Source organism: Carlito syrichta, unplaced genomic scaffold (assembly GCF_000164805.1).
Source record: "Carlito syrichta isolate Samal-C Ts95f unplaced genomic scaffold, Tarsius_syrichta-2.0.1 Scaffold309768, whole genome shotgun sequence".
NCBI lineage: Eukaryota > Metazoa > Chordata > Mammalia > Primates > Tarsiidae > Carlito > Carlito syrichta.
Genome location: NW_007253864.1, coordinates 542214 through 551487, shown reverse-complemented (window position 1 = coordinate 551487; position 9274 = coordinate 542214). Strand labels below are relative to the sequence as shown.

The 9274-nt window shown below is 45.9% G+C and overlaps 1 pseudogene across 1 annotated transcript; it reads left to right on the top strand.

Annotated features, from left to right (window-relative positions):
* The first annotated feature begins 7906 nt into the window (after positions 1 to 7906).
* On the top strand, positions 7907 to 8460 carry LOC103270225 (annotated as a pseudogene). Its single transcript, XR_504951.1, has one exon. The product of XR_504951.1 is annotated as a ubiquitin-conjugating enzyme E2 D3 pseudogene (transcript).
* The last annotated feature ends 814 nt before the right edge of the window (positions 8461 to 9274 follow it).

The window sequence follows — 9274 nt, the reverse complement described above, 5'->3', positions numbered from 1 at the left end:
TTATATGAATACCAAAATTGCATTCATGATTCACATAGACTTTACGATAATATATTAATATTAAAACTAAAGGTCATTCCACATAACAGTTAAGCTGCCTGAGCTTCAACCTTTATACCAATAACAGACTCTGGAAAGTAAGTGAGAAATATTTGAATACTCTGAAAATTTTTTGGGGGGGGCGGGAAGGATTGCTGGCTAACGTTAGCTCAGGTGGCCCCTCACCCACCTGCCTTCTCCGGGGACAATTAAAGGGCTACCTCGAGGATGGCTGCATCTGAGACAGCTGGTGCTGCCGAGTAAGGAAAGGTGATTAATTGCCACAGGCCTTCGGGCCCTCGTACACTGCTGCGTTTCACTAATGATTCCCTTATGAGCTGGCGGAGTGTGCTGCCCGCCGTCGGTGCTCCACAGAGTCAGCACAAAACTTTCCTCGTCTGCTTGGGGCGCTCAGAGCAAACGGCCCGGCATGAGGAAGGCTCTGTCGAGGACGATTTAGGGGGAGACCTGCCTGGAGGCAGGGGGCCGGCCACGATGACTTCTGGAGCACCCTTCAGGGGGTGGTTTGCTCTGATTCTGTCAGTCCGGCTGGCTCAAACAAAAGAGTGAATAGGTGGGTGAGTGGGCAGGTGGGTGTACGGACCCTGAATATTTTCCTAGAAGAGAAGCTTAAAGAAGAAAATGGGACAAGGGCAGTCTGCTTGTCCCCACTGAGTGTTATTCACGTGGAGTAGAGAGTCATTTCCATAGAGTAAGTTAACCAAGGTCAGGAGAAAGGAATTTTTATTGCTGGAAAGTTTATCTGACTCTTGATCACATGACAGATTCAAAAGACTGGTCTGCTAAGACTGGGTGGACAGAGAGCCTGGTGGCTGGAGTCAGCTGCAACAGGCTCCCCAGAGCATGCTGTGTCTCAGTGTTAAGGTAGCTTTGCACTCTGATTTCACCAGTAGCTTGAACTTGGCCACTGTGGGAGTGTTTACACTGTGCAAGCACTATAAATCAGGACTCCGGTTCCTGCTTCTAGCTGGTTTTTTAACCAGCCAGCACTCCACTGGCTGACGTTGGGCAACATACAGGCAAGAGTTCACTTTCACCAAGTTGCTGGCTGTTTATTGGCATTACCTCATAAGGGCAGAGAAACAGCTTCTTTATTTTATCTAGACTGGATCAAGACTTCGGGAACACCAACTTGATGCAAAACAAGAGGGGAGAAAAAGGCTAGGTTAAGTCCCACCTGATACAGTAATTCTAACACCTTCTCTGAGTGATTTTCTACCTGTCTGGGGGAAAGAATTTGAGCACTCCTGTTTCTGCTTTCCACCTGCCCAGCTGGCTCCTCTCCAAAGTAGTACTTGAGTAAACGGGCTGGGACTTGCTGGAAAGCCTGGCTCTCCTTGAAGGCGTCCCTTGTTCACTGGCTACTGCTCACCTTGCTGGCGCCCTAAAGTGGTAGAACTGATGATCTAGTCTCCCTGGTCCCGGTCACTCTCCCTGATTGGCTCAGCCTCACCTTTGGCAGGTAGAGCCACCTTCCCCAGCCTTCTGGCCTCCCTCATCTGCCCCTCCTGGAGGGAGAAATGCCTGAGTTGCACCCACACCCCGAGGAAATGGAAAGCAGCTCAGGAAGGCTGTGCTCCTCCTCTGCTGGACCACAACCACCCACCTGACTTTGCCCATCGGGCGGCCTAACACAGATGAATAAGAGGCAGGGGACCTATTTTCAGAGTCTTACAGGGAGGTGGGGCAGAAATACCTCTTCCTTTGGCCTTCCCTTTCCTTTGTGTCACAACTTTCCTTCTCCAGGACAAGATATGGAGCAGGAAGGTCAGGACACATGTTGGTGGCCTCCCTCGCCATCTCTGTCTCTCCCATCTCTCACATCTGCCAAGGCCATTTCCTCCACCTCAGTGTTTTTCAGGCTGTGAGTCATGACCCACTTCTGGAGGAGTAAATAAAGCAGTGGGTTGTGACCAATACTAACAAAAAATACAGAATTTTTAAAATGAGAAAATGTCACACATAACAAGGCTAAGAAGTGCTTTCTAGTATTTGTTCTCTCTGTGTATATGTGTGTGTATTTGTGTGTGTGCTCATGTGCACATATGAAAATCTTACTGTGGATTATGGAAAAAACATGTTTGAAAGCCACTGTTCTGCTTTATATTCTGTCACGGAGAACCAGGCTGCAGATCCCAAGTGACACAGAGATGCCTTCTCCACATGGGAGATCTCCAAGCACTGAGGCTTCCAAGCCTGGCTCTTGACATGCTAACTGAGGCAAGTTTTTAAAAATTCAAAAGATCTTCAAGACAAGCCTGGCTTGTCATGCAAAATCCAGCCAGTGTTGAATGTCAAAAACTGAGCATAATTCTTTCTCTTGCTTTTCCTCTGTAAACAAGTGTGACCTCTCCCATTCCCCAAGGAAGAACCATGCCTCCAGCCAACTGGGGAGAGAATCACATTCAGAAAGGTCAGAGAAAAAAATGAATTAATCGTTTTTTTGTTTTTTTTTTCAAATGACTTCTCCTTTTACATGCTAGTTACCTAAGAGGCTGTTTTGCTGACTCCTCATCTACCGAGCCCTTGTCACTTCTCCAGTCGTGCTTCTCAAGAGTTACTCAGAGTTGTTCTGCTTCTGAGAAGCCTCTCTTCTGTGTCCTGGTCTCCAATGCCTACATGAGCCACGCTTGGCTTTGTTGAGCAAATCTACTTGAGATTATGCAAAAGCCACATTACGTGACTCGGAGGTCCCTTCCATCAGGACTAGGCTGGGGCTGTCCTTGCAATCACGTCTTTGCCACCTCCCTCCTCTCTTGACTTTAGGAGGGTGGAGAATGTGTCTGCAATATTGATCCTCATCCTCAGTCCTCACACAGCATCTGAGGCTCAATAAAGTCACGTGGAATGAATGAGTCCGGGTTTAAAGTGGGAGAAATGCCAAACTTCCTGTATTTAAAGTCACTCTGTAACGGGCTTTAGGGAATACTGTGAAATCTGGTATCCACCAAGTCACATCATTGTATTAAATAAGTCCGTACCACCTTTCGTGTGTTCTTTTACAAATGTGCTCACAGGCAGAAACCTGAGAGACAAATGAAGTGATTTCTGGTTTGTCAGTTAATCTTTTAATAAAACATTTCCACTTTTGTTTGTTGTTGGTCCAGAAGAGTATTTTAAGAGCCCATCACTTAAAGTTCATGTAAACTGTGCACTACAGTTTACACGCTCTTTGTGTCTTTACTCACGGCCATTACTGCTAGTAAAAGTGAGATACACACCCATCAGTGTGTTTTATGCCCTTCTGTTCAAGAACACACACAATGATAACATCATTCCCTATTTAATTTTGAATACTGGTCTGAGGGAAAAGTAAACAAGGCTATATATTTTGGGAATAGTAGGTCTCTAAATTCTATGAAATTTCAAGGGACAAAATCAGTCAGATATGTCTTAAATGCTAACAGCCATTTCCTGGTGTGCTTCTGTGAACTGAATTGAAAAACCACAATTGTAGGATATTCAGTGTCTCTAAGATATATGTAAACTAATCCTGGCTTTATGGCCCACTGTAACCAAAACTTTATTTTGAATGAATAGGCTATTTTCCCAAGGTACCATTTCCAACACTGTTTTCCCATTACCTACGCACAGTGCAGACTTTGTAACCTGGCACCGAAGACTTATATAAGCATAATCTAAGTTACTCTTCCACTCTTATTGACGCATTCACTCCTTCATTCCATCAGAGAAATACCTACTAAGTACCAGAATACATGCCAAGACTTTGGCAAGGCAGACAAGACCTGTCTCCTCCTGGAATTCACATTCTGATAAAGGAGAGGAAAAAAAAAAAAAAAGGTAAATAAATAATTCCAGACTGTGACAGTGCCATGTAGGAAATACACAGGGCCGGAGGATAGAGAGCCCCTTGGATGGGGGAGAGCGATTTGGTAGAGATGTCAAGGAGGCCCGAGGAGGAGGCGTGGGATCTGAGAGCCAGCTGTGGGAAGGGCCAGGCAGTCCCAAGGCCTGGGGAGAGGAGTACTTGGCTTGTGCAGAGTGAGTGAGTGGAGGGTGTCCTGAGAAGAGGTGGGAGTGGTCAGGTCACACGAGGCCTTGAGAGTCACAGTGAGAAACATCAATTTCATGTTAAGAGAAACTTGGAAATTAAATATTACTCTATGTAGTGGCTTTATTCATAATTGCCAAAAGACAGGGAAAACTCAAGTGTTCCTTACCTGGGGAATGGGTAAGTAGACTGTAGTACACCGATTTAAAGGCACATTCCTCCTCAATAAAAGGAACTACGGATACATGCAACATCGTGGGTGAACTTCAAATGTATCATGCCAAGCAACAACAGACAGACTCTGAATTGTCTGTTGCTGTGAAACAAAAGTCTCCCCAGGCTTGGTGGAGAGTGCAGTCCCACCATGTGCCTGGTTAGCTGCACAACAGCCAGTCGAGGAAGTTGCAACTGTTTCGCTGTCTCACTCCAGAGAAAAAAGAAAGTTCTGTGACTCTTCACCCAGGGAGCCTTGTTCTTGAAGTTTTGTGAAGTGGTCCAGACAGAACCGTACCATTCACATCATTCATTATTCAGATGACTCCAAGTTAGATGTTACTATTTGGGCCGGGCGCGGTGGCTCAAGCCTGTAATCTCAGCAGTTTGGGAGGTTGAGGTGAGAGGATTGCCTGAGCTCAGGGATTCGAGACCAGCCTGGGCAACTTGGTGAGACCTCGTCTCTGCAATAAATCACAAAACCTAGCCAGGTGTGGTAGCGTGCACCTGTAGTTCCAGCTACTTGGAAGGCCGAGGCGGAAAGATCGCCTGAGTCTAGCAGGTCGAGGCTGTGGTGGCCGTGAGCGTGCCACTGCACTCCAGTCTGGGTGACAGAGTGAGACTCCAACTCAAAAAAAAAAAATGTTACTACTTTATCGGGTCAGCTGGGTAAAGAGAAATGCCTCATGACGCAGCGCAAGTTGCAATACATAATGAGGTGGCATTGACTGATGTCCTCTGCAATGATTCACAGCCATGAGACCCAGTGCTGGTTCTCCCACTGGCCCTTATGTGATCTCAGACTCTCAACACACTAGCGCCTCAGTTTCCCTGAGGAAAAAAGTTGTGGCTAGGACCCAGTCTCCAAGGTTCCTTCCATTTATAAATTATTTGTCATAATTCTGTGATTTAGTGACATGCTGCTTCTCGTGGGACAAGCTGGGGGTTTCCTCAGTCCCTGAAGCACATCTGCATATGTCCTCCAGGGTCATTTGGATACCATCTGTGTGATTTAACCCCATCTGCTGGCTACCTGCTATACTATTTAATGTTTTCTTTCAAATGAACTTTCTATTTCGAACTACAATTTGTGTATTTTATAAGTCAACTTTACATCACAATGGTAAGTGGAAGAATATCAGTGGAACCAGGCAATTAAAAGCCAACTGGAAAATAAATTCAATGAAAATAAAGCAATGTTGCCAATTTCTGGTTCAATACTATTGCAGCTGAAGACTTGAGTCTATATGTGCTTTTTATTTTTATTTTTAAAGAGGGAAGTATGATTGAGGAGAAGTGTTAAAGACCTATTAGCACCAAACTGAGACTTTCTCCTTGCTTTATCTGAAGATTTTAAAAATAATTGAAGAGGTGTTAGCTTTGTTCTTTGATGACTCATGTCTACATGCTACCTGATACCATTTCCTATTCAAACGGGTACGACTCCCACACCCTGAGCAAGACTGAATTTGGCCTGCATTACAATTATTTATTTAGGAGCTGATTTCCTTGCTTCCCTGACTGAGCTCCTGGACTGGTGGGTTCTGGTTTCTCCATCCCTGCCTCCCTGCCAGACGCCCTTCCTTACCTCCTCTCAGAGGGCTTGGCAGCATCTGGAACAGGTCAAGCCTTGAGGAGGCGTGACAAGAGTGAGGGAGGGAATGAAGCAAAGACAGCCCCCATCACCGGCGAGGGGTGGTGTCTTAGTTCTGGATACTGCTATCACTAAATTAATGAGCTTTGTCTGAAGCTCTCAAGAGGGGGAAAGGAGCACACCAAAGGAGGAGTTGAGGCTAAGTTCAAGTGCCGTTTTGAGACGATTTTCAGAGATATTTTGAGTCTCTGAGTGGGTATAAGCTTGCAAAACAGTAGTTACAGAGCAGTTAGTTCTGTAACAGTAGGAGCAGCAAAAGTTTTGGAGAATTTTTCTTTAAATGAAAGAAACCTTGGGTTTGAGTTTCTAATCTTCTTCATAAAAAGTTAGAGCTAGCTGGGCTCGGTGGCTCAGCCTGTAATCCTGCGCTTTGGGAGGCTGAGGTGAGTGGATTGCCTGAGCCCGTGGGTTCGAGACCTGCCTGCGCAACTTGGCGAGACCTCGTCTCTACAGTAAACCAAAAAATTAGCTGGGCGTAGTAGTGCGCGCCTGTAGTTCCAGCTATTTGGAAGGCTGAGGCAGAAGGATCGCTGGAGCCCAGCAGGTCAACGCTGGGGTGGCCGTGGGTGTGCCACTGCACTCCAGCCTGGGCGACAGAGTGAGACTCCAACTCAAAAAAAAAAAAAGTTAAATCCGAGCCTCCCCTGCAATGGGACAAATGCTGATCCCACCTGGACCACTCATATCAGAAGCCCCCAGTACAACTGGGGTCCATGGTTTTAAAAGCTCCCCCAGTGACCCTGATAGGCAGCCAAAACCGAGAACCCTGGATCAGAAAACTCACAAATGAAGAGGTAAACTTGGCCCTGACGAATGCCTTGCATGTTACCACATTGATCCCCCTTGTGCTGGATAACTCCTGGTACCACAAAACACATACTTCGCCTCCATTTTATAAGCTTTGCAAGTGAGTCAGCTACATAAACGACTACATACTCAACATTAGTCACTGGGCAAATGCAAACCAAAACCACAGTGAGACACCACCTCACACCCAGTAGAATGCCTATGATTAAAAAATGAAAAATAAGTGTGGGCAAGGATGTGAAGTGGGAACCCTTGTGCATTGCTGGTGGGAATGTCAAATGGTGTGGCCATGGTGGAAACATGGTGGTCTCTCAAAAAGTTAAACAGAGGCCGGGCTCAGTGGCCCAGTCTGTAATCCTAGCACTTTGGGAGCCTGAGGTGAGTGGACTGCCTGAGACCGAGGGGTTCGAGACCAGTCTGGGCAACTTGGCGAGACCTCGTCTCAACAATAAAATTTTAAAAAATTAGCCGGGCATGGTAGCGCATGCCTGTAGTTCCAGCTACTTGGAAGGCTGAGGTGGAAGGATCGTTGGAGCCCAGCAGGTCGAGTCTGCGGTAGCTGGGTGCGTGCCACTGCACCCCAGTCTGGGTGACAGAGTGAGACTCCAACTCAAAAATAAAAAAAGGTTAAACATATCACTATCATATGACCCTGCAATTCCACTCCAAAGTATCCATCCAAAAGAATTGAAAATGGGGACTCGGCCGGGCTCGGTGACTTAGCCTGTAATCCCGCGCTTTGGGAGACCGAGGTGGGTGGATTGCCTGAGCCGGCGGGTTTGAGATCCGCGTGGGCAGCTAGACCTCATCTCTACAATAAATCAAAAAATCAGCTGGGCGTGGTAGCGCATGCCTGTAATTCCGGCTACTTGGAAGGCTGAGGCGGAAGGATCGCTGGAGCCCGGCAGGTCGAGGCTGCGGTGGTCGGGAGCGTGTCGCTGCACTCCAGTCTGGGCAACAGAGTGAGACTCTAACTCAAAAAAAAAAAAGAAAGAAAATGGGGACTCAAGCCAGTAGACAAGAGGAAGAAATAACTTGTGTCTATCAGCAAATGAATGGATAAACAAAATGTGACCAGTACGGCCAGGGAGGTACCAGCTGCTGTGCAGGGAGGAGGCCAAGGCTGCAGCTTGAGGAAGGCCCCTAGCCCCTCTGCGCCTGTATCTGGCAAAGATGATGTGAGATGAGACACTCCTTCCCCACCACCTGGATAATCAGGAGTTTTGCCCAGACCTTTGAGCACACACCGAGATAGTGAGGAGCCAGATGAAAAACACAGATTATAGCGCTGGAACAGATGAATAAGGAACTCGGTGATTTGGCCTGTGACTCTCCAGCACAAAGTTCTGCAGATCCTGTTGGGGATGATATGTTTCACTGGCAAGCCACAATTATGGGACCTAATGACAACCCATATCAGGGAGGTGTATTCTTTTTGACAATTCATTTTCCTACAGACTACCCCTTCAAACCACCTAAGGTTGCATTTACAACAAGAATTTATCATCCAAGTACTAACAGTAATGGTAGCATTTGTCTCGATATTCTAAGATCACAGTGGTCTCCTACTTTATTTCTTTTATCCATTTTTTCACTGCTGTGTGATCCAAGCCCAGATGACCCCTTAGTCCCAGAGATCACACGGATCTATAAAACAGACAGAGATAAGTACAACAGAGATTCTTGGGAATGGACTCAGAAGTATGCCATGTGATGCTACCTTAAAGTCAGAATAACCCACATTATAGCTGGAATAAACTTCAAATTACAGTTCCTTTAAAAAAATGTGTCTATACACACAATTATTTAGCCATAAAAAGGAATAGAATATTATTCAGCTGTAAAAAGAAATACAATTTTGATACACATACCACCACAAAACAGGTGAACTTCAAGAATGCTATGCCAAGTGAAGTAAGCCAAACACAAAAGGACCAAAATTGTATGATTCTACTTACATGAGATCCGGAATAAGCAAATTAGTACAGAAAGTAGAATAGGATGCCAAGGACTGGAGGAGGGGCAGTGGGGAGTTGGTGTTTAAGGGGTACAGAGTTTCAGTTTGGGATGATAGAAAAGTTCTGGAAATGGTTAATGGTGATGGCTCCATGAATTGCAAATGTGCTTAATGGTGTTGAATTGTACAATTCAAATGGTTGAAATGGTAAATTTTATATTGTATGCTTTTATCGCAATTTAAAAAAAAGCGCAATAGACTGAAAAAAAAAATGCCAGCTACAATGGGCCTCCCTAGGCCCGGGGAGATCTTTGCAAACTCCACAAGGAGTAGACCCATAAACCCGGAGCAGAGGAAGAGCTTGTGCCCCTTGGGATCCAGTCCCGGGGGTGGTGGGCTGCTCTCTCAGTCTCAATAAAGTACTAAGAGCAATAGCGTCCATCTACTTGGTGCATGGTATGACTAAATGAAATATGTGTTCACACTGCATGAACAAGCATATGTAAATATGGAAAGCACTCGACACAGTGGCTGGGATACAGTAATTGCTCAATAACAGCTTTGGCATCAC